At 31.4% G+C, this 27484-nt stretch overlaps 1 protein-coding gene across 7 annotated transcripts in view; it reads right to left on the reverse strand.

The window, feature by feature from the left end:
• The window catches only part of LOC126749121 (latrophilin Cirl-like), a 278424-nt gene that overhangs the window by 227708 nt on the left and 23232 nt on the right, over positions 1 to 27484 (reverse strand). The gene's annotated exons all lie outside the window — the stretch shown is intronic.

Below are 27484 nucleotides of genomic sequence, written 5' to 3' on the forward strand. Positions count from 1 at the left end.
TAGGTACAACCTGTAAAAGTTAATATTTAACTTTCATTCTGCATAAAGCCTAGATGACTCTCTGTATTTTTTCTCTCTAAATTATATTTTTTGTACTCTAGCTTTTTTACCCATTCGTTAGGTGTGAATTAAAACAATCGAAAATAGTCAACTAATATATTTACACACTTCTCTACGAAAACACGATCACTCACGACTATTAGAGGTATTTATTTTTCCTGTATTTCTTTACAACTATTTAAATTTCGCGCCAATATTCCAAACTTTACTTCACTAAACTGTCAACTGACTACGCATCAGCGATGCGGCTCCTTATATACTCAGCAGAACGCTTTTCCGGAAGATTCTCGCCAACCTTCGAGACGTTCTGCAACGTGAATCAGTTAATAAGCCAGACCCTAATCTGTAGATTAATTGCATAATTATAAATATAGTTTTTTATTTGTTTTTAGTAAATTATATGAAAAAAACCCCTTTTTAAAAATAAATTTCCAACAATATAAGATGATTTGCTTGAATTGATTTAACTGATTCATAAATTTGAAAATCGTCTGCATAAAACAAAAATTTCGAGATTTAAAAACATTGGGAAATAGAGATCTCAAGTGCGATCCTTGAGATACTCCAGACATATTTTCTGTTAGTAAAGTAACGTTCGACCCAAGCAGCTAATTTTTCAAGCAGTATTAAATTAACTTTATCTAATACTAAATATAATAAGCAAAATTTTATCATTTTAAGATTGCTAAAAAATGTTTTAACTTTCAAGAAAAAAACTGAAAACAACCTAAAGAAAATTATTACGTGAAAGTTTAAGCTTTGAGTTGCCATCACTAAATTAAACACATTAGATATTAAAAAGTTTCCTTTCTTTCGAAAAAAGCATTTAAAAATTAAAAGAGATATTTTAAAGAAAATTTCACTTAAATCCCTTGAGAAATGAAACAAGAAACTTTTTAATTGAAAGTATGCAAATGCCATATATTTTAATTAAATGTAAATTAGATTCCTGAGACTCCCCTCTATTATTAGCTGGCAAATGAAATTCATAATAACAAACGAAACATATTTATTCACTGTTCTGTGAAATACTACCCCAATTTTATTAATAACTGTCTTCGCGTATACATACTTATATCCTGAAACATATTAATATTAGTTAGTAGCTTTCCTAAAAGCATTCAAAAGGATTTCGAAACAAGTAGAGTTGCTCTTAATGATTACAAATTGTAAACAAGGCAGCAGAAGTAACATTGTTACAAATGTTGCCAAAAGCTTTGCGCTGTGGGAGGTATTATAACCAGTAAGTCACCATTGACAATTGAGAATAATATTTACATTTCCCTTAACATATCTACTTTATATACATTAATACAAATGAAGTGGTATTTTAAAATTGAATAATTTATTACTATTAATATAGTTACTTGCTTATGAGCCTTTCTTTAGGCGTAAATTGAGTATGCACGTTTAACAGCGTATCCTAAAGTCGATCTTCACTATTAGGTTCTAGAGGTAAAATCCGGAAGTTATCTTCGGAAATAAACGGGAAAAGCTGAAATCTCGGAAAATAGTTTATAGTATTTACCCTGTTATTCGTATCTCTCTTCCTCTCACGGAATTTGTATAGGAACTGGAAATCATTAACAAAGTAATTAAAAGTAATATTTAAAGTAGGTAAGATTAATTGGGCGCCCTTAAAAAACATTTTGTTGATGATAGCGGTCAAGAGACAAAACATCAAATCGTGTATCTGAAAGCATCATATTTATAGTAAAATATAACAGATTTCTCAAAACTCTTTTTCTCTGCATGATGATATTTCCAGATTAAATATCCATCAGCTTATTTTTGCAACCATTATTACCTTTATTTTTAGTGATGGTTTTCATTGTATTTTCCAAAATGAAAAAGGCAATTTTTGCCAAGACATCTTCTTCTTCTTCTTCTTCTTCTTGTTCATCAACCTTCTACAGTGCACTTCTGGACAAAAGCCTCTCCGTAAGTTTTCAATTCGTGTCGGTTTGGGGCAATTCTAAGCCAGTCTTTACCGAGTATCCCCCTGATGCCATCCGCCCATCTTCTCTGTGGTCTCTCTTTGTTTCTCTAGGGCGCCACTGTATCATTCTCTTCAACTCGGCAACTCTCTTGAATATATCAACGACTCTACTCCTCTTTTTCTCAACATTGCTCACTCCATTGCTCTCTGAGCTACTCTAAGCCAACTCGCGCTGTAAAACGTACATATACACACTTTTCGTTTTAAATTTATTGGGATAGCTGGGTTTCTGAGAATGCATGTGTCTGATTATTTTAGGCCTTTGGTTCTCTTTCCCCAGCTTAGCAACCTGGCCAAGATAGATGTATTCGGTGATATTCAATAATCTGATTATCTGGAACGATCTGAATATTGTCTAAGATCATTCTTTTCATTTTGTTAGTATTCATTTTTAGACCTATGCTTTTAGAGACTTCCCTTAACTGTTGAAGCATTTTTCCCAGTTCATTCGAGCTATTTTAAATTATAGCAATATCATTAGCAAATCCCAGATGGCTCAAAATCTTCCCGTCAATTTTAAATCATTTCTGCTCTTGCTTCTGCCATTCTAATTTCTTGAAGACATCCTTAAGCACTAAGGTGATATTGTGTCTCCTTGATGCACTCCTCGATTTAATTCAATTTTATCTATTTTGATATGTTCATCGATTTTTCCATGCATTGTTGCTTTCTCATGGATATTTTTTTTAATAGGAGTGCTATAATTTAAGTCTATTTTGGCATTATTAAATTCATTCAAGAAGGACTATGTTTCTATTGAATCCAGTGTTTGCCAGACATATGCGGATATCGTAATTCGGTAGTTTTTTCTAATAGGGCGTCTCTAAATGGTCGATTGTGCTGAATCCGAGCCTGTTCTACTGGCTGGTAAAAGTATAGTATTCTTGAGAGACGACTGGTAATAACTTTGGTAAAGTTTGTAAAGATATTGTTTGTAAAGATTTGTTAGTATCTCCATTTTTAAATAGCAGCACTACTTCCGCGTTGTACCAGGAGTCTGGTATTTTGCTGTCTTCTAGGCATTTTTTAAGTAACATAGGAGTTATTTTTACCAGTCTATTTCCTGCAAGCTTAAGCATTTCTACTGTGACGGGATCTTCTTCGTGGCATTTTCCGCCCTTCAATTATAAAGCCAATTTTATTTAATCTAAAGATATTTCTGGTATATCTTCTGAGCCATTGATACCACATTAGGATATGTTGATATACAACTTCCTTTTTAGGCATCATAGACGAGCATAGTTCACAGTAGAATCTCATCATGCAATCACGCCATGTCTTTAAACTGTTAAATCGTCTTTTTCCATTGGACAGTCGAGACTGACGGAGTCATATTACTGTCTCTGCCTATTGTGTCTTGAAGGATTGAAGTTCTGTATATTCACAGATCTTTGCGGATAGAATCTTTACACGTTTATTGAGTACCTTATGTTCTTTAGTCCCTTTTTCGATTTCCCGTCTCTGTCCCATCATTTGAATTGTTGATTCTCTGAATTTATTGTCTTTTTTGTTGCTGCATGTACGGATGATGAAATTCTATTACTCAACTGGCCAATGTCCATCTTCTCTAGAGCTTCTTCTGGTGATAAATATCTTGATACTTCTGTCTGATATTCTTCTTGTCTTGCCCAGAGTTTCTCATTTGTCACAAATCTGTGTTTGTTAAAAAGTTGTTTTCTTTATAACTTAATGTTAAAAAGGAATCATACCGGAACCATTTTGTGGTCGCTTCCGATTTTTTTTTAGTTGTTCCAGTTCCAAGTCTATTTCCGTTGAAGTGGTTTCCTAAAGAATGTCTTTAAACAGTAGAGATTTTCGTTATTTAAGAAGTTTGCTAGCATTACTTCTCTACTGTTCCTCTCTGTCTTAACCAATTCAATTCCGGAGTTTTCTCCTTCCGATCTTAGCGTTAAGGTCTCCAATTAGAACTACGAAGTTCGCTTTTTCCTATTGTTTTGCAATGTGCATGTCTTCATACACCTTGTTCTACTTCTTCATCTTCTGCGATGCTAGTAGGCGCTTATATGTTGATTACTTATATTGCATAACATTTGCTCAGTTTTAGGATTAGGTTTATAACTCGTTTGTATATAGCACAAGACTTGATTTTTCTGATATAGCAAGACCGGGTAGGAGTGTTTTGGACAGTCCTATTACATCCCAGTTCATGGGTTCTATTTCTTGCTGCAGTTTCTCGAGATGATCTTCGTAATTTGTAGGTCACAATATATATGTTCGTGAATGTGTCGAGCCGATTAATCAAATTTTTGCTCTGCCCAAAATCCATAGGGTTGACTGATAGATCAGTGTGAAAAGCTACTTACTTGGGGTTTTAAGATTTGACATCTGTTTTGCCAAGACATACCTTTAGGGATATACCATTATAATGATATACCTGTATCACTTCCTCTTATGGAATTCATATAAGGAGTATATTCTCTTAGTCCCGGTGCATGAGAGTACCACCAGATTTAATATATGACATCTCGTTTTGGCTATCAACTTTATTGTTCCTAATGGTCTGCATTATATACTATTTTTTTAAATACCTTTTAAATAACAAAGATCAATTTTTGACGACGCATACATTTAGTGGTTTCCACTAAGAAGATATATCGTTCTCCCTTTTGAAAAATTGAATGCACTGTTTAAAATAGATAAAATCTAATGCCACCCTCAAAAGAGAAAAAAAAGTCGATGATTGTGGTCAAGAAGAAACGTCAGATCTTACAAAGGGTGTTTCAATTAGAAAATTATACATTTGAGAATTATGTATGAAACAAAATATCTTGTAAATGGTCGGCACGGTTTTGCTGGCATATGCATATCCCGAAATTTTCAACCATTTATTGTATACATGTGGTGGTATCTCATTTATTCAGCATCTAATTTTGGCTTTTAATGCTTTGATGGTTTGAGGATTATTGGCATAAACCTGTTACTTCTATAACCACACAACCAGATGTCTAAAGGCGGTAAATCGTGGAGGTTAATTCTGGTCAAAAATCGGGAAATAATACGACCAGAAGGAAACTTGTACAAGATCGTCAATAGGCACCGTTCAAGATCAATAGTTTCCAAATGAGTCACAAAACACTGTGTTCTTATAGCATGATCATGTTCGCCATACACCGTTACTGCATTACCTTCTTCGTTTTCGAAGAAGAATGGTCCAACTATTTCTCCAGAGCATAATGCACATCCTACACTGGACGCGTTGTGGATGCGTTGCTTTCAGATATTCGTGGATTTTTTAAGCCGCAAATACGATAGTTTTGCCTATTAATGAAGTCATCAAGATGAAAGCCGACCTCATCACTCAAAATGATTTTGTTTATGAAATCAGCAGGTTGCTTAGGGATCTAATTGGTGAATCTCTTCGCTGTTGGTCTGCTGACAGAAGTTGTTGAGTTAGATATTATAGGAATGCTGTAAATCTTTAATAAGTATTGGCTGAAGAGTGCCTGTTGAAATGTACAATTCTTGTGTCCGATGATGAATTGATCCCTTCTATCACACGTGTTCTTATCGTGTGCTTCAAATCACTTACCGAACTAGTATGTACTTTTACATTTTTTGATTTTTCTTTTCACAGTAGATGAATTAGCAACACTATTTCCTTCACATTATAGCACACCTTTAGGGATAAACCATTACAATGATATACCTGTTTCTCTTGTTCTCATGGAATTTATATAAGGAGTGTATTATGTAAACAGACAAAATTAATTTGGCGATAAGAGGAAATAAACTTGTTGATAATGATGAAGAAAGGAGATGTCAGAATGGTATACCTGAAAGCATTATCATCATAAAGTGAAATAAAACAGATTTTTCAAAAAATATTTTTCCCGATTATATTTTCAGACTGACGATCTCGCAACCATAACTGGTAATAATAATAATAATAATAATAATAATAATAATAATAATAATAATAATAATAACGTTTATTAATTCCCAATACAATTAACAATTTAATATTTACATTGCTGTAAAAGAAATATTAATAATAAAATTGTGCGGGATTAAATGCCCTAAATTTCAACAATTACGTAGGGGCTATTGAAGCCACGAAGCAAACTATTTATTTATTTATTTTTTTATAATTATATATATAAGAATATATTTACAAAATAAAGAGGGAGAAAGAGAGAGAGAACAGTAAAAGAGATCGAAGGAAAAGAAGGCGTAAAGAAGAGAAAAGAAGAGATGACACTATAAATGCAGCGCTACGTCACATATTGTATAATTAAATAGGTTACATATTAAACAAACATTCGATTCGCATAATGTTTTTTTGTTGTTGTTTGATTTAAATAATAATAATGGTTACTGTTTTTCACAAAAGGAAAAAGGACATTTTTTTCAAGATACACCTTTAGTAATATAGTATTACAATAGTATACCAATCTTAGTTCATCTCATGCTATTCATATAAAGAGTGTATCATCTAAAATAGGTAGAATTAATTTGGCGTTAATAAGAAAAATTAAGTTAATGATAATGGTATAGTGAATTAAAATAAACTTTTAAATTATTATATTTTTATATTTTCCAACTTAATTTTTCCTAATGATCTCCATTGCCTTTTCAGTTATCGTTTAAATAAAACTGTTTAAAATAGGCAAAATTTAATATGGCGCTCATAAGATAAAATAAAGTTAAGTTTTGTAAACCGATTATAGCTTTTAACAAATGATATATCACGAATATGGTATACTTAATTAAATGTTCAAAAAAAGGGTTCAATATTAATGTAGAGTGAGTCATTAAAATGATCATTACGGAGTTATCAATGTTTGTCAATCGCGTAATGAATTGGGTAATTTTTTATCTCTCGCTGGCATCCCTGATGGCATCAAAAAAGGTAATAAATAAAAAATCTGTTTGTCATTTCCGATTGACAAAAAACCAGGTTACTAACCTTATAAAAAGGTAATAATTTACCGAAACAGTAATATGCATACCTACATAAAACAACATAAAGTTTAAAGTATCCGATTAAAAAAAGAGGCAGATACGAAGATAAGGGGAAAGAGAGAAACGAAAAAATCAAGTAGGTATTCGACCATTTTTGACTAATGGAGTCTGAGATAGCTTAATGCTGTAAGCATGTTCGGAGTACAGCTCACTATCATAAACAGATTAACATTTTTTAAGATTTAGTGTCGTATATCTCCTTTCGACTTTTTACTGTAATGGTTTAATGTGCTGTCCTCCGAGAGATCATTCGACGGCATGGGTCGGATGCCTTAACCCGTTGTCGAATATCAGCCATGTAATGTAACTTAAGTGAATTTTACTCCCAATCAGCAAATGGGTATTGTAATAAAAAAGACGCGTTTTAATGCAGTGTCTTCCCCGAATTAATTTAACAAATGGACAGTTCTTGGAAATGCCACAGATAATAACTTATAAAATCTTACTCCCGAAAACGGCCTATTCGACATATTTTTCGTAACCTTTGTTGTCCTACAGGGTTTTGCTCTTATACATTATGCATTTTTTGTTCCGAGTTGAGGCGACGAATGTTTTTTGGAGACACCATACCATCTTGCTAGGGAAAATTGAATACGCTACAATGCTCTGCGCCTCGCTCAGCTTCCCTTTTTCATTCTGAGATTAAAAAGCTCTGTGAATGCACAACCGTTTTTCCTAATATTACTTTTAAGGCAACAAGTCGAGATTTAAAAATTAAAGTGACAGACTATATATTAACCGAAGTTCGGAACCAAAATTTAAATTAAAAAGGAAATTATATAGAAGCGAGATATTCTTTTATTTAGTCAGATAAGCCAAAACGACGGTTTCATTCTAACAAAAGGCGAAAAGATAAAAGAAGAAAATAAATATCATTGTCTACCTCGGCAAAAATATTTAATTCTCAGCGGAAAAGCTTCACAGGCTTTGTTCAATGCGATAGATTAAATACATGCAAAATACGATAACTTAAAAGAACTCATTGTCAATAGATAATTAAAAAAAATTACATATAAACAAATACTAAAATTTACTGAAAAATAAAGTGTTGTTTCTTAGCAACGTTTTTTTACCGGTTGCATGTTATCCCTGATGGGGGGCGATAAGTAGAAACACGTGTCAGTAATCGTTTATTAATTCTGCTTTACTTAATAGATTTACCAGATATCCCTTTATAAACTTATGTTGGTATATTAAATTTATACACTAGCATTAAACAAGAGGAGATTGAAAGTAAAATAACATTTGAAAAACTATTTTAAGTTAAAAGAAGATAATAAATTGTGAAAAAATCCAATTGCCAGCAACCGAGGTTAGCCAAAAAATTAATATTTAACCATTTAGGTAATGATCCATTTCAGGCCATAATATTATGGACGATCGCAATAAAATAATACTTGTTATCTGTAGCGAGCATAACTATATAAAAAAAGTTATATTTTAAGGGGATTCAGACAGTTATTAGGAAATAAATTGCGGGAGAAACCCAAATAAAAGCAACGAAACTTTTTTTGGTGCTTCACCATATAAATATTTCATCGTAGGCTACTAATTAACATGATAAATAAGTAATTACAGATAAAGAAGAAAAAATACATTTCTATGGAATGATTTACTTTATGACTGATGATAGTCTACTAGAACTATATTATAGTGCGTCCGTAAAGTAGCGGATAAATTCAATAAAATGAAATGGACCGTTTCTGAAAAAAATGCCCGAACCCGTTGATTTTAATATTGGGTTTAGGGTTTTTCTACGAGGAAATTAAATATCCCAGGTGACTCAAAAAAAAGATATGATGTCATCAATATGTTTTTTAAATGGAAACCACCATCACAGTATTTGCTTACCATGCTTTAGCTAAAAGGCGACCGATCAGGATGAGTTGCAATTAACAACTGAACCACCTCCTTTTGAGTATGCAACATATCTCCGAAGACAATCATAGTTGCACCAAAATACATTCACTTTTACACTAACAACAACATTAACTAAAAAACCAAAATACCAACATTTAATTTAGATAGGTATTTCTTTAATTTTACATTTTATCATCATTTTTCGTTCAAAATTGCTTATGTTAACCACTATTCGTTTGTACCATATCCTTTGTAAAGAAATGCGTTCATTCTGCGTTAAAAATGGTAGTTTCCATTTAAAAAACATATTGATGACGTCATATCTTTTTTTTTTGAGTCACCGTGCATAATTAATTTCCACATAGAAACACTCTAAACCAAATATTAAAGTCGACGGGTCCAGCATTTTTTTCAGAAACGGTCCGGTTTATACAGTGCATCAGAATACGGATGCACTGTATAAATAATTACGCCAAAATCTCACATGGGTCAACAAAAAATAAATAAATAGAGTGCAATTAGGGCAAATTTGAATTAATATAAGTTTCATAAAAATATGTATTATCTAATAATATTGCATACAAATGCATCAATATCTTTTTTGTGTGATGCATAAGATCATTGTTGGATATTATAAAGTTTAGCGGTAGGGTGCTTTTATATAAAAAAAAATAGATGCACGTGCTTTATGTGTAACTGTCCTGCAAAACCCACAATTTACTTTGAGAAGTTAAACAAAAGATAAAAATGTTTTATTACCTGCATAAAAAATTTTAAATAACACATTAGAGGCAAAATCTCACTTGAAATCGGCGCTGCACACGTATCCCGAGTGTTTTCTGCGGCCGGTAATTATGGTATTTAAATATCCCGCAATTTGAAAAATGCGATTCATTATTCCATGGGATATTTTCAAGAAATTTTTTACATTGTGTCATAACATATCATAGCAATTACAAAAAAGTTCTTTTTCCCTAAAAGGTCTTGTGGAGTTATATAGGGCTATACGGGGCTTTTTTATAACAGTCGGACCCATCAATTTAATTTATAAGGACACTTAATAATCTCGAAATCCCCTTCATATCTACATTTTTTAAGAAGGGATGTCACCAACTCTAAATTCTTAAATGTGAATGAGGGTAGTGATATGTCGTTGAAAGGATCTTTTGGGTCTCTTTGCAATGATATTTATTATAATTTAGTAATTTTCAAGATTTACGCATTTAAATTTTAAGAGGTGATTTAGAATATTTATTTATTACGGGTTCTTTTGAAATATTAGAGATATTTACGGGTCCGATAAAATTGGCAGAAAATAGCGAATGCAGGGGCTAATTTTATTAATTCATGCATTTACTTTAGACCTTATTATCGATTATCGAATGGCCACATCTAACACCAGTTGAAATGAAGAAAATGGGTTTAGTTGAATTAGTTATTATTACAGAAAAAGACCGATCAACTAGAGTTTTGTTCATCAACATAAAAATAGTAGGGTTCAACAAAAGTATGCACTAAAACTTGTTTTAAATTTCGAGAAACTAGATCAGTGACCAATCGCAAACGCAATATTAAAAATCCTGTAAGGAATGAAGGTATGAAAGTGGCTATTCTAGGGCATGTTAATGTAGATCTTACATTAAGCACCCATTAAATAAACTGTCAAAGGTGTTAGTTGATGTAGTATTCAATTCAAGAACTCTAAAAGCTCAGAACTTCCATCTTGTACAAGAACTGAGCGAAGACAATTTTGATCATCCATCATAATTTTGTGGAATTGTGAGTATACGAATTATTAATAATGCAAACCTTTTATTTAAAACGTGTTTCTTTAACGAGTGCTCTTTTTTCTTAAATAGCGTGGTAAATCGTCATAACTGCCGATACTGGTATAAAACTAAAACCAGAGGATATTGTGACGTAAACACCCAATACCCACAAAAATTAAATATTTGGGCTCGTATCTTTGGGGATAATTTTTCGGTCGGTCCATTTTTCTTATCTGGGAATGTGACAGGTAAAATGCACTTAGAACTACTACAAAAGGCCATTAACAGCTTTAAGTAAAATGACAGATATGTTGAGAATAGGTTGATGTTTCTGCGGGATGGTGCTACACCACATTATGCGTTATTCGTTTAACAATATTTAGATCAGACGTTTCCAGGACAATGAACTGGAAAAAGAGGTGGTATTGAACGGCCAGCATGATCGCCAGATTTATTACCTCTAGACTTTTTTCTTTGAGGCTCCTTAAAAAGCGAAAAACCCACTTCATTAAAAGATTTATTGAACAAAATTGTAAACAAGTAAATTGCATTAAAATAACATTAATATTATTATAAATTATTGATCGTTAAGGAGTAGTGGGTTAGGAACAAAATAAAACTTTTATTAACGTCGAAAGGCCCGCCAATATTTATTAAGAAGTTTTATTTTATTCCTGACCCGCTGAGAAGTAACCACTTTTTTAAGAAACACTATTTTACCGAATTTGAGTAAAAATTATACAAACTTGGAGGTTGTTGAGTCTGCAACGAATTTGTGGATACTACTTGGTAATCGGCTTAGAGCAAACTATTACGATTTTTATATGGTTTTTGTTTGGATAGTCAAACTAAAGCAAAAATTAAAAGATTACAAAATTCGTATGTGCATTTTGTATTTAGAAAGAGAAAATTTGACCGTACTATTTTTTTTTCGTATAAAAGTATCACTTTTATACGAAAAAATAGATTGGCTTACAATGCAGGACTGTAGGATATGTCATTTATGTACTTTTGCAATAAAAATTGTAAATAAATAATCTCCATTATCAATATGGAAAAAACAAGTTTTTTGTAATAATGTACATAACATTAACATTGGAGCAATTACCAAACTAAATATGCTTCTTCATCAAATGATTCTATTTCAACGCAATTTTTCCTATAACGCAGTATCTTTTTATATCAAAATTCCCTTCGAACTCCTGAACCTTGATTCAAAAAAATCTAAAAGAAAATTTAAGGATTGCTTATTAAAGAGGTAGTAGTTTAAGAATTTAAGTTTTAATAATTAATGTTTTCTTTAACATTAAATTCAATTTTAAATCTAATTGTTTTAATTTTTTTTTAAATAAAGTTAAGAGATAAGAAGGTTCTTCTTTATTTATTGTGTTTCGTAGCTTATATTTTATTATTTTGCATTTATTTATTTTTGTTTTTCACTGTTTACTTAAATACCTTTACACTTACTATATTTAGAATAAATTCAGAACTTCTATAACTTTTGCAGTAGAGTAGCTCTCTAAAAGCTAGACTGCGCCAAGTAGGGCTCATATGATTGTATCCTTTTTTTGTAAATAATTTTTTGTAAAAAGATGAAAGTCATTTATTATTATTATTATAATTTGATTTATCATTTATAGAGAAATTAGAGTTTTCAATATTTTGTTGCATTTAGCATTAACTTGGACGTACGTAATTACAGATAAGGCAAAAATATTCAGTTAATAGCTATAGATTTATGTACTTATTTACTTAATGCATTAATAGCAATGACCTTTAATACTAAGCAAGTGACCTATCAGCCTAAAAATATCCAATGAGCATGAAAATAATTTCCCCTTTTATAAGAGAACGTCCAATATAATTTTTTAAATTATTTAAAACCTTGTATAAAACTAAATTAGCTCCCATCATATAACCTTGAAGGTCTTTTATTATCAAATTCCTACTTAAAATTTGACAATAATTAAAATGTAATTAAACAGAATCCTCTTTAGATCTCGGTTAAATCATTATTCATAAAAATAAACAACGATATCACCAGATAAAAATAATGAGTGTATATATCTAAAATAAGCCTGAAAGCGCTATATTTACACATAAAATTATTACCGACATGTCAAATGTCAGGCACATATCTTCCGAGCGTTCGAAATTTTTGCCAACAGCTGGGCAGAAAAGATGAAATCATGCACTTATTTCTCAATTTATCTGTAAAATGACACTGACAAACAATAAAACGATTCAGTTTATTGTTTCGCTTTTAAAATTAATATAATAAAAAATACTTCCAAATAAAAAAAAATTAAGCGCTAAACATTGATGGCGTTTTAATTGCAACGGTTATTAATTACAACGCTCATTATATTTTTCATTGCGTTCTCCTGCGTGAAATAAAAAACGGCAGCGTATTTAAAGGCGATGCATTAAGCAAACTAATTAAGAAATTAAAGTGTTAAAATTAGAAACCGTGCATTCTTTGTTTTGTTGAGAAAAAAACGCTCATTCATTAACCACGATGATCTTATTCTACAAGAACAAGGACTAACTGCTACATAAAAAAAGATGAAGATGCGAAGATTAATTTTCTTAATAGATTGGGGATAGACCGTCCCCCCATTTGGGTGGTCCTGAGAACGATAAGTGCTTTAAGTGCCATTAAATGCATACAGCAAGATCTATAGGGTCCCTTGGACTATCAGTTATTGTGTTTTAGCTTTGTCAGCTGCAGTAATTATTGTAATTTCTTTATTGCACTGGCTTTCTCTGAACTTCTCGTTTAAATAATTTCATTTAATATAGCTGAGTTAACCGTTTGCGGAAATTTACATAAGATTGAAAATCCCAAACTAAATTTGCAAGCACTTTAAAGTGCAATTTGTATTAAGATTGGCGTGTTTGCACCATGGAGCACGTATATTTACAAAAATTATAAGTTTAGTCTGCATTAGTAAGTCTCAATTTAATAACGAGTTTTTAGATATATATGACTGTTTCTTAATTAAATTTTTTAATATTATTTTGTGTATAAGTTGAATAACAGTTTTTTGCAGTAAAGCACACAAAAAACCGGAATTCATTTGTAAAAGTTTAGTAAATTTCAATTGTGAGACTTTAAATAACTGTCAAATAATTGTATGTTTTACAAATATCATTTTCACTTTTAACGAGCACTTTACTATGGAATTTTTGATTCTTTCATTATATTTCATTACTCCAGTTGATCAATGGCTTATTAATTAAAACTTTAGCTTGCGTCTATGTATCGAAAGAAGAATCGTTACTTTTATGTATTTTATATTCTTTTTTGTAGAAGTAGTTATTGCCCTTTCCACGAACATTATATAATAACAATAAAATAAAACAGGGTAAAAAATATTTCTGCGTAGCTACTCCAGTTTTATTATGAAAAACTTTTCGTATGTTATTTCATAACATACGATCCCTGGAAAGGAGTTACTGCTTATTAGGTTCGAATTCCTTGAAAAAGTGATAAACATTTTTCCTGACAAAATTTTTAACTTCTTCGGTTCTTAGAAAGACTTAAATTGAAATTCCTCCTTCAATCCACCAAGGATGCCGGGGGATGGAAAATTACAAATATAAAAGTTGGCGTATTCATATAATCCTTCAAATAAAATTTCCTTGCTAATATTAATTTATTTTATGAACATTTCAGTCACGGAGAAGACGGTTTAATACAAGGTGCTATTCGGAACGGGAATTAGCACAAAAATGTGGGGAATTTCGAATTAATATTCAGATGATATTTAATCTATCCGGAATACCGGCTATAGTAAAGTTGATAATTTGTGGTCGTGAGCTTTAAATATTCAAAATTGTAATCCAGTTGTAAAGCTTCTTTGAGGTCTAAATTACTTTTTACAGACCCTTGTGACTTTTTAAAGTTTTTTAAATAAAAATTATTCATCTTCTTCAAAAAGATTTAGCTATTTTATAGATCGACAATATCTTAGTGAAAACAATTATGCCATACAATAGAGCAATACAATCTATAAACAAAGTTGTAATAAAGACATGTTAACAGATATAATATATTAGTTGGTCATTTACACCTACCAGACCTACTATTTTTTTGAGTATATGGCAACACTGCGTTTTGTAGAATGTTTCTTCAAGGACGACTAGTATGCCAATTAGACGTCCAAGCAAAGAATCAAAAGTACGTGGTTTACTGCGGTAGCATTGTTGCCATATGATACCAGAAATAGTTATATCATGGAAACTTTTAACTAAAACCTATTTAATTGTTCTTATATTTTTACTGTTTATTATATAGTGTAAAACATATTTTATTTTTATCATTTTATTATATTATATTTTTTTTATTTTATATTTTAATATATGTATTCTCATTTAAAACAAAACGCTTTTAATGATCTATAATAATACTATCTCAATTTAATTAATTCCATAATCAATTAATAACTCGATATATTTAAAATAACGTATATGGCTAAGGATCTCTAATATTCATTGAGTCAAGAGGACACCCAAAAATATTAATTGGTCAGGCAGTCAGAAAGCAACGTTTGAGAGAAATGTGTGTAAGTTGGTGTGTTGGAAAAAGAGTTGTGTTTACTGGTTAAATCAGGCTGCTAAATTTAATAGTGGTGAATATGTGAGAAATAGTTGATCTTGAGTAGATATGTGGCCATTATGAGTAAGTTTGTACAGATCTGTTTTTATTTTGCGCGTCTTGAAGATGCCCGCACAAGTAGTAGGTGTGAAAGCCTCGGTTCAATTAGGAACGAATGCGCAATTCCTCGAGTGCTTCTGGTAAGACTGAGGGCCTTACCTGGGGCTCGATTGACACGAATAAACAAAAGCTTATAGTAGAAATATATCCTTTGTCTAATTCCTTGAGATGGGTCTGGGGAAGCCCTTACTATTCTAGGTGACACTAGCTAGTCGTCAAATAAAGGAAGATAACATGTTTGACATATGTATATATTGAAATGTGACATTGTGTAAATTGATGTTGACTGAGATGATGCAAGGGAACGGAAAAAGTTCCCCGGTGAGTATATTTTATTATTGCCAAAAGTTGACAGAATAGTAAAAATTGTTTTTTTTAATTTTTTTTATGTGATGTTCGAGTTTATGTCTAACAATATGAGAAGGATGACTGTTGAGTGAATTTGCATTGTAGAGACCCATTGGATAAGAACAAGGTAATAAACCACATTTTAAAGCATATTTTACAATAGGTCTACGTCAGTTAATAGTATATTCCTGGATTATATAGAAACATATAAAGAACCATCAAAATTGAAGCAAATCAGACATCCTGATAAAATTATACATTTTGAATAGAAAAGGGAAATTCTGATTAAATTCAGCACTCTTGAAAATCATTTTAATAAAAAACGTTTATTGAAAGCTGCAAAGTAGAAACTGTAATAAAAGTATACACAGTAAAATCTGATTTTTGTGTGTATAAAGCAAAAGTCTAAATTCACACCTTGAAGCTATCAGATTGAGCCATTTTATCCTACATACTCTTAAGTATCCAAGGAAGAGCTATAAACGCTTTTGAATTAATAGGAATAGAATACATGGGCCTTTTTTCATTTCAAGAAAATTTAAGCTGTTAACGTTAATAAAATATTGATGATTGCGCACGGATATGATATACACAAAATGACATAATCAATGCCTAATTGACTGGTGTGAGTCAATTAGGCATTGCGAGTATATAAAATGATTCACTTTTAAAAAGTGATATTTTAAAGCAAATCAAAGAGTTTACGCAGAGTTTATATTAATTGGGAGATGGTTTAAAATCTTAATACGTACACAACGTCAGTACCTTTGACTCCCTAAATAAATGCGTAAATAAGTGGCTTTCAATAGGAGCATGATCCACTGAATTAGCAGCTTCAGATCCAAGTTCATTTGCGACAATCTTAACAGCATAACTATAACATGGTCATGAAACTTCAGCCTAACATTGATGAGAATTACAAGGAATTTATAACTGTTGTTTATTTCTAGGTCTTTATCTTGTATATTTACCTGATCAGTTCAAAATACTAAAATGTTTATATGTTTAGTGACCGGAGATTAGAATTTCTTAAGCCTACATAAATCTTCCGCTATAATCTTTAGGACTCCATTGCTGTCATCTGCAAAAATTGTGAAAGTACCTCTTATATCAAGAAAAGCAAGGTCATTAATATAGAGAGGAAATAAAATAGGGGTAAGCACGGAACCCACGATCATCCATCATCCATTGGCTTGACGATTGGTCTTCGAACCATTCCAGAGCAACACCTCCGAAAGCATAACAAATGAGCTTACCGAGTAATTTTCTGTAATTCACGGAAATACTCTGTGATTGCCTAACCAACATTCTATGATCTTAGATAGACATAGTAAAAATTAGATGGGTCTATAACTAGCAGGGTCATTTAGTTCACAACCTTTAAATAACGCAGCATTTCGAAGGCTTCGAGCTTTTTTGTGTTGCCTCGTTAATGTTCCTTACTCCATCCCATGGAAAAAAACCGAGAAAACATAGGATCGGAGAAGTTTCATTTTGATATCGATGTTGAGGTTGTGACTCTTAAACAGTTTAGTCATTTGGTTCAAGATGGCCCTTTGCTTTGTCTATTCTACACCTAATCTTCTGCAAGTGGTGCAATTATCATTGACCGTGGTTCCCAAATAGATAAACTGTGTTACACTGTTGTTTATTAAGCGATATCTTCCACCAATTTCTCTACTGATTATGATGAACTTGGTTTCACTAATATTAATTTCTAAGTCATTGCTACTGATGACGTCTTTTATGTTGTTTATTAGTTCTTGTAAGTTGTGTATGTTATTAGTGAAAACTTCAGTATCCGTCCTATACGTACCGAATGTTGTTCACTCTTCATTCAGCAAAATTCCTATGTCAGTATTTTTAAGGGCCTCTTTAAAGATTTCCTCCGAGTAGAGATTAAATATAAGTAGTGAAAGAATATAAAGGAAAGGATAAAAAAGGAAAAGGAATAAGATAAAGGAAAGGATCCTTAGTTTTCCGGATTGACGAGAGTATAACTAGCACCTTCTGGACATCAGTGTCTTCTTTTGTGACCTGCCTTGCCACATTCTCATCTCTCCACATCAACTTCCTGGTGGCGGCTATACGTCCGCTAATCGCTACTCTTATCATTCGCTTGACCGATTCCTCAAAGTTGTCCACTTCTGAAATAATGACGGATACAAGCCTGGTCCTTATTCGTGTTTTTGGCAGTCTCGAAATCAAGGACCCGTGTTCATGCATCTAGGAGCTTAGGTGGCTATGCTAGTAGTAAGACCTGTTTCATTTCGCTATCGCAGAGTCGATACAGGAATGTTTATACTCCCAAATGTTCTATGATCCTTTCCTGGACATTTGGATATGCTTGTCGAATCAAACATGCAATGTCGGATTCAAATTTTTGGCACCAATTTTTCTGCTGTGTATGGCAGACAGGTGTGACTGGTCATAATGCATCTCCAAATGCCTCACCACGTGGTCGTACACTTCTTATTCTTCTGAGGCCTTTCGTTGCAGGACGGTTTCACAAGAGATACTTTGAGAATATTCGGAAAAGTAGCTGTTTCAAAAGAAAGATTATATGGAAATACAAGAGATGAAGGAGCTTGATCTGGCAGACTTTGAAGAATCTTAACAGAAAATCCATGAATCCTATCCTAAGTGTGTTTATTCTTAACTGTATGAAGAACACTTCTAACCTCATGTACACCTGGCTGTGTAAAGTAAAAAAGACTCCTGAACAGAAATACGTTGAGCGAAATCTAGGAAATCTAGTTGGGGCCTTAGATTATTTATTTGCTTCTCTGACATTAAACACATTTGAGTCAATTGGATATTGTTTAGTTTCCATTCAGTTACCTCTGAGCTCATTAATATTACTCCAGTTTTCTATGTGTTTATTGTATGCCTAATCTAAGCCCGTAGTAATCTTTCCTGGCCCTTAGTTGTAAATTTTTTTTAAAAGAGGATAGACATCTAAGACTCATTGTTTTTTTGTTTTACTTTTAATTTTCTGAAGTGGGAAGCTCTTATTACATTTTTTTAAGACAAAATCAATGTAAAGGCCAAGGGGAACAAGAAAACTGTATATCATTTTTTTTATTGGTTAAATTGCAAACACAACTAAAATTCGACTTACTATAAAACCTACCAACTTTTCTAGGTAGCTTTACTTTATGAGATTGATCCTGGTTAAAACTTCCTCGTGCTCATATATGATATGAAGTATATCACAAAGCTGTTCAGAGTTAAAATTTATAGAAAAATAGCCTGTTAGTATTTGTGAGTGAGGTGTAATTCTTTTGGGTTGAGTAACAAGTATATGTAAATTAAGAGAATCCAAGAAGGTTTGTTAAACAAATCACTTCATGAGAATCTTTGATAATTAACATTAAAATCACAACAATTAATCTACCACTAATTGGAAAAGACAAAAGATGCAGAAAGAAACTCCTTAAAATTATTATTCGGTAGACGATAAATACATGCAATATGAAAATTTAGAACATTTACAAAAATTACAGCAAATTAATGTGCCCTCAATAATATGCGCATCAAACCTTTTAATGTCAGTTATGTTAATACATTGTAGAATAGTATTTTTTACTAAAATCATGGTATCACCGTGACTCGATAATTGTTAATGAAGCGTGGCTTCTCAGGTCTAAGAGAGTGTTCAGTCAAAAGTAAAATATCTAAAGAATCAAACCTATTAAAAAAAAGTTCAAGTTGATTAGATTTGTTTCTTAAACATTAAACATTAAGAAGCAACAAGAACGCAGAATTATCGTTTTTAAGTTATTGTTGTCTAAGGCTGTAGGTATAAAAAATTTTTGTTCATACTAGTATAATGTAAATAGCCGATTACCAAATCTTGAGAACAAAGGAGAGTTATATCAGAGTCCTGAAAACTGATTATAACAGAGTTTACGTAAACTAGGTTAGTAACTCTCGAAGTACAAAAGTTTAACACACTATCTTTAATAATTGTTCCCAGGCTACCTAAGCGCTTCTTGTTAAGACAATATATTGAACTTAGAAAATCTATAAATTTACATTTATTAGATAAATCAAGACAGTCAATATTTGTTAAACATTTTTTTTAGGTTTTCGACCACCGATATTATTTTATACAAATTTTGTTACAAAATATATTCAAAAGCATATTTATCGTAAAAATTGTAAGAAATAATGGATTTAAACTTATACGTATCTAATATTTAAGTTTTACGAGAAATGGTAAATTTCTCTAATAACTATGTTTATTAAAAAACATTACATAAATGGTCATTAGCCCTGAAAAATTATATTAAATAACCGAGATAAATCATTAAGAGGCAACAAATTAACAGCTGTCCCAATTAAGAATATCCTTGATAACGAACATAACACGAACAATTCATGTAAATTAGAATAGACCCACAACAATATACCAAAGGTCTTTAGCCTAAAACTGAGTATCACAAACAAAATCCGTTTTATTTTTGACCTTTTCGATAGATTAATTGGTTGAGTTACCAGCAGAAATGTCGAGTACGGGTCCGGAATAGTTTCTTTTAAAAAGCAATATAAAGCATCGATTTTATACTTCATCAATATAAAACGGTGTTAATAATGGGGCAGTCTGATATATTGCCAATAAACAATTTATTTTTAAGTAACAGATATCTGAAAAGAAAAAAAATTATTTCATTAAAAGTTGGACGTGAAAGTAAATTAGAAATTTAGTTTTCATTTTGATGTATTTAGGGAATTTTTTTTTAACCAAAAGTCAGCTGAAAAGGTTTAACATTGAAGAGAAGAAAAACATAACGGTATCTACAGTGCATTTTAAAATATATCCATATAAAATTTAGCTCCTTCAGGAGTTGAATCCTACAATTTATTTAAGTCAATCAACAAATTATTGATTTTTGTTCTTGTTATTGGAATACGAAAAATCTACAAAGATGTTTCAAAGATGACTTTTGCTGTATAAAAATAAATGTCATTCTTAGCTTATTCAAATATTTATGAGCAAAAATCCCTTATTTGTCAAACTATTCCATACATTTTCCTACGTTAAACCTGATTCCAAAAGAAGTAATTTTAAGGGATGTATGGGGAGCGTTAGGGATTCTGAAGTAGGCAAATAAATATAAATATTGACCAAAGGGGAACATGTGGCATTCTCGTTACGTTATAAAAACTTGTTTTTTTGTCAAGTTATTTGGGATAATTGGATTATAAATTAAATTTTTTTTTTATGGAAAAGCAGCATTTTAAGATTTATTTAACATTATTTTCATAGACGAAATCATCATTACAACTTTTTATTCTTTAGCAGAGATAATTTTTATTTAAGTGATTACAAGATTAGCAATCTCTTTTGTCCTTGTTTTTCTAGCTGCTTTCCTGTTGGCATTCCTAAATCAAAAATTCTAGGAATTATTCAGAAATAAGGCTGGTATGTCGATAAGATAATTTATTAAAGCTTTGTATATCAAACAATTAATTTCATGAATAACTTAAACAGCTATTACAGGAAATCAGCATTTCTGGCAATGATTATTATGGCTCGTTTTAAGATAAAGAGAAACAATTTTTTTTTAATTAGTCGCAAAAAAACGTATATAGTAAATGGTGAAAGCAAAAATTGGTTATTTTATACCTTTGACAATGAGCAAGACAAGAGAAAAAATTTAAAAATATTATCTATAAAATACTGCTTTTTCTTATTTCTTTATAGGTCATTTAGAACATTTGAAGTCATACTTAAATGTGTCTTAAGGGAAGTGTTATTTTGTTGATTTAAGGGTTTTCTAAGAAAACCTCAAAACGTAAAATTCGGCACACAATAAGGAATTTAAAAAGTCATTTTCATACTTGATTGCACACTATATAAATAGGTTTAAAATAAATTATTTTACATTGACAGAAAACACTTTTAAAGTTAACATTAAGCTGCTTCTCCTTGGTTAATTATATGTATGAGTGATTTTTTTTTAACGTTTTTGTGGATAATATTGTTCATGATTTTGTTCCTGAAAGGCTTTGAACGTTGCCATAAATCGTTGGCCTCAACAGAATTCAGGAAGCTTTTTGTGTAAAGGATATCTCTGTTAATCTGCATATTATGGCCTATTGGCGACCTTGCATTATTAGTTTTTTTATTTAGTTATAAATTCTTCGATTTTTTTTTGTTATTGGTAAATGATGAAATACTCAATATTTACTGGAATTTTGTAATATTTGAAATTTTGTAAAAATTAATACACCTACCATAGTATTCTTTGTGCTTAATTGCTGTAATTTCTTGGTGACAAATAAACGTCTTATTATTATTATTATTATTATTATTATTATTATTAAAATAAATCGCTAATATTGTTACTGTAGGTAGCATTTTTTATATTTTATTTTGAATTGTGCATTATCTATCCTATAACATAAAAAATTCTACCTACAGAACACAAGTACTATTACTGATTTGTCAAATTATGTTTTTTTTTTTAATAGTTGGACACAAAAAACAATTTAAAAGTTACTTTTGTTAAACAAACCTTAAATTAAAAAAAAAACCGTCATCTAAGATATGTATTGCTCTAAATGGCCTATATAGACTATCATCACCTTTTAGCTTATAAAGAGGGGAGACTATAATCGATTTCCTACAGACACTTTAAAATAAGTGCCTGTAACAAGCTGATATACTTTTAAAAAATAGCGGGAAAACAAGACTTAATTACAGATAAATTAGTGAGATATCTGTTCTGTATAAAGTGTTTATAAAAATAGTAACATAAAGAGTAACTGAAAAACCTCGACAAGGAGCAAGCCAGTTTTAAGAAAGAATTTAGCACTTTCAATCATTTACAAATCCTAACCATCTACAATGGTTAAAAAAGTTGATTGGGACCCCAAAGGAAATCAGATAAATGAATATTTGGGCCACCTTCGTGGACGATATTGTTTTGTTCGCACAAAATCAGCAGGATCTGCAAGATGACAAAAGAAAATCACACAGATTATTAATATCGAAGCTAATAACATAAAGCTAGAACAAACAGATTCCTATATCTACTTAGGACATAAAATGGAATTATCAAAAGGTATTTTAAAATCAGATATATCTCGAAGGATATCGTTAGCATGGTCAACTTTTGGAAGGCTTAGAGATGTCTTTTAGGCAGATCTCCCAATGACTGTCAAAGCACGAACCTTTGATCAGTATGTTCTTCCAACTTTAACATTTAAGCGATATGGGTGATTATTAAAGAGATAATTTATGAATTACAAACTGCAGAACGAGCAAAGGATACTGATAGGTGAAAGTCTCTTAGACTGAATAAAGAAATTTGGCGTAGATCTAAAATGACGGATGTCGTGGAACGCCTATGTAAATTGCGATGGAGTTGAGCAGGCCATGTTGTTTATGGATCTAACTATAGAGTGGAGACCGTGAACTAGTAAGAGAAATAGAGAAGAGCCACATACCACATGGTCAGACAATGTCAAGAGACTGATTAAAAATGCTTAAAGCAACTGCTGACAATTTTAATGGTGATGATTACCTCTAATTAAGGCCGTAAACAAGATTGACATTCAGGGGGGAGCTGCTCAACATTTTAATACAACATTAGGATGATAGTGATGTTAACATTAAAGTATTCTCTTTTAATCGATCCTTTATATCTTTTGAACGTGATCCAGATGACCTTTAATGAATGACTCTGAAATGCAACTTTAAGGCAATTCTCTTGAAAGTTATAATATAAATAAAAGTTATAAGAAATTGATAACAACTCTTCTTGGCATATAGGGATCAAAATATCTTATATCATCAGTGTGTGCAGTGAAATGATTTAAAATATTGAAAACAATGATACTGAATTTATGTCATTTTTAAGACTCTAAAAAAGCAGTGTTTCTTGATTCTCAAGAAGTGTTAAGCTTAGCACAGGAGGCACTAAGCCCTCCCTCGTGCTCTTTTAGGAAGAAAATTGACTGAATGCGAACTCAAAATGAAGTTGTGGCGCTAGGTCAAGAAACACATCCTTTGAAGAGCATTTCGGAACTCACGGACATGTAAAAAGTATCTCTAGACAAAAACAACCATCGGTAAGCGAGGATACAAAACTGGTTGGTCAAATACTGGACCTTAAGAATTTATTTCCAAGCGTTCCACCTAGTGATTGCCTTGATCTAGTCAGGTCCCTTTTCTCTTAAGTCACCGCTTGACAGATTTATTGTTGATGATTTTTTAACACTCCTCAAGCTAGTACTTGATCAGAATTTTTTCGTTTTCAACAACAGGTTCTTTAGACAAGTTACTGGACTAGCAATGGGGTCTTGCCTCTCTCCTCTTCTGAGTGAGATTTTTATGCACCATTTAAAGAAAAGGATTGTCAATGGGAAGTCTGGTGCTTTTCTCACTGTATATAGGAGATACGTGGATGATATTTTTGTTGTATGGAATGAAAATGATCTAGAATTAGCGGATTTCCTCATTTCTATAAACTCTCTTCACGCAAAGATCTCGTTTACCATTGAAGAAGAAAGAGATGGAAGGTTGCCTTTTTTTGATGTGCTTGTTTCAAAAAATACCCACAAACTTGAATTTGAGATTTACCGCAAACCCACCACTGCGGACAATGTCATCCAATACTCCTCAAACTCCCCTTATTCCTACAAATTTGCCTCTTTTAATTCCCTTTTCTATCGCCTTTTCTAGGGAAGCTTTCCTTGATGAACTAAATATAATTAAACATATTGCTTTTAATAATGGTTTTCCACTTGATATAATTAGTTGCCTTTATTCTAAATTCTATAATAAATATAAATTCACTTACAACTTAATCCATCTTAATAATAAAAATAGTCACCTTTTTAGATCAATGTCATTTTTTGGTTAATATTTCTTTTCAGCTTGCAAAGTTTTTCAAGTCTACAAATCTCACAATTGCTTTTAAAACTACAAACAGTTTAAAAAGGCAGCTAGTTAGTACAATAGATGAGGCAGATTTCTTTTCAAAATCAGGGGTATATATTCATTAAGATGTAATGACTGTAATGCCATTTACATAGGGCAATCGACGAGAAAAATTTCCACCAGAATAAAGGAACATACAAGTTTGGTGGACAGGTACAGGGATGCTGCCATGATTGAAACTAAATCGGCGTTTGCTAATCATTTATTGGCCTCCTCACATGGTTTTTCTTTAACTCAGGGAGTGGATATTTTGCATGAGTGCTCAAAAGGCAAAAAACTGGACTTGTTGGAAAAAATGGAAATAACTAAAGCTAAGAAGAGCCCTATCCTTGTGTGTGTGAACGATATTTTCACGTTTGAACCTCACCTCATTTATAACAACCTCTCTTAAAGAATTTAAAAAGTCTTTTCCTTTTTATATATTTTTGGTTTTTATTCTTAAGATTGTTTACTTATATTCACACTTATTAATATAGTTCGGATTGTTCCTTATGTTTGATCATGTTACTTGGTGGCCTATGGGTTAGACGCGCGCCTATGAATCTAAAGGTTGCTGGATCGTTCCCCACTGGTGACATTTTACATTTTTACCTTTTTAATTTTTGAGCATACATTTTTATCTATGGTAGGAATTGTTAACTTAACCTAGCTTTTCTTTTGTTATTAGTTGTAATGTGATCTGTGTAGGTCTAGGTAATGAGTTTTATTATAATTTATAAGCGTTCTTTTTGTGAAAAATAACTTAATGTATTTTTTAGGCCTGATGATGCTCCGATAGGAGCGAAACACGTGTAGTTTTGAAAAAATTATATGGATTTGATGAGACCGTGACTTTGTGTTTTGCAAATACTTTTAGACTAAGTGTTATTTTCAGACGAAACCACTTTTATTAATAATGGAGAGGTATGTTGTTAGATGCTGATGCTCTTTTAAAGCTTAAGCCAAAATCACGTTATTATGTGGTCTTTGCAAATATCTATCGCATAACTTTTATTTTTAGGTAAACCAGCAAAATTTTCATTACTATGCCGAAACAAATCCAAAGTGGATGGTTGAGTAGCATACATACCATCGAGCAAAAACTAATCTGTGTGCTGGAATCATTGACTCAATATTTTTTAATAACAATTTAACTGGTGACAGACATCTTGAGTTTTTATAAAATGCAATGACAATTTTCTACTTGGGATGGTCCTATTAAAAATGGAAATTTTGACGCAAGAATTGCGAATGCTGCTAACATACGACAATTTCTTAATAATTTTTTCCGCAATAGATGGATTGGACGCACAGAGATAATCGAATATCCAGCAAAATTAACCTTACCTTACTCTAATAAATGTTTATCCTTGGGGTTATCTTAAAGGTGAAGTCTCTGGTAGAAGACCCAGAAATATTGAAGAAATAAGACAGGATCAGAAACAGTGTTTTAGTAAGTTAACAGTTGTTGGTTTTCATTTTAACCAGTTGCTTAAGTAATTTTTTTATAGAAAAAATTTACATTTTTCTTTTCTTATTTTGTCTAAAAAAAGCAAGAATTTATAATTAAAAATAATGTAACAAATTGTATAGACTGTAGCTATTTTTTATGTGAAAAAATCATCATTGTATAGATGATGAAATAGAAATTTCATTATTACTCATTCATTTTATGACCGAGACTTAAATACACAAGTTGCGAATGTTAAACGTATTTACAAAGATAAAAATAGCTTTTATATCATCAAAATCTCATAAAATAGCGTAATATATGCACTAAAATTTATTTGTTACCTAATGTCAAAAACAATGGGAAAAATATTAAGTTAGGAGTTAAAAACAATAATCCCTGGTAGCGATTGCTATGTAAAATTTAAGTAACCGAAATCAAACAGGTTATGAAGATCTTATGTTTGAATTTTCCCATTGTGTAATACTAATTACCGAAACGAAAGGTGTTAGTAAAAGCAAATTAAAAATATCGAAAGGTAATAGGCCGTGTAGCACCGTGAATGTGTTACGCATTTAAATAAACAATGACAAAGATCCTTTTTTTCTCTGTTGTACACAGGTACCGAAATTTGATGATGATAATAGATGACAGGATATTCTTGTCATAAACCATCTGCCTGAGGTAATTATACCCTAATTTCTACGCCTTAATTCACTCGGGCTTCATTTCGGACCAATTTGGGATCCGTGTAGTAGCCGTATGTAGCAGTATTTCCTTTAGCTGTATACGTATTTTATAGCCAAAATTCACGTAAGAATCAATCTTGGGTTACGTACATATTTTTTGCAAACATATTGTACATTGATTGGGTTACACTGCGTATCATCAACATGTATATGCATAATACAAAATGACAATAATATAACAAGCAAAATTATTAACTAAGGGGTGATTGACACAAGTATACCCAATTTTTATCCAATCCATTTTAAATAATATCTCGAATTTTTTTATAATGATCGATCTGTTTAAGTTCGGTCAATCTAAAAATCATTTTAGTAAAAATTTTGAAATTCCAAATAATGTAACCAGTTAGAAACTGATATTCTAATTAATGAAAAAATGCATGGTAGAAAAAATTGATTTGTTTTAGGATATTTGTTTTTTTTGAAAAATAATATGGCATACTCATGATTAGAATATGAATTGCAGGCATATCTATAGAGTCAACCAATATTTTAACAGGTGTTAGAGAAACTTGCAACCACTCTGATTAATTTTTACTAAACAATTGTTGTTGTTTCAGGAATGAGATGGCCATTACTTGAAGTAGGGTAACTCTAGGAGAGATGGCCCGCCG

Source organism: Anthonomus grandis, chromosome 22 (assembly GCF_022605725.1).
Source record: "Anthonomus grandis grandis chromosome 22, icAntGran1.3, whole genome shotgun sequence".
Taxonomy (NCBI): domain Eukaryota; kingdom Metazoa; phylum Arthropoda; class Insecta; order Coleoptera; family Curculionidae; genus Anthonomus; species Anthonomus grandis.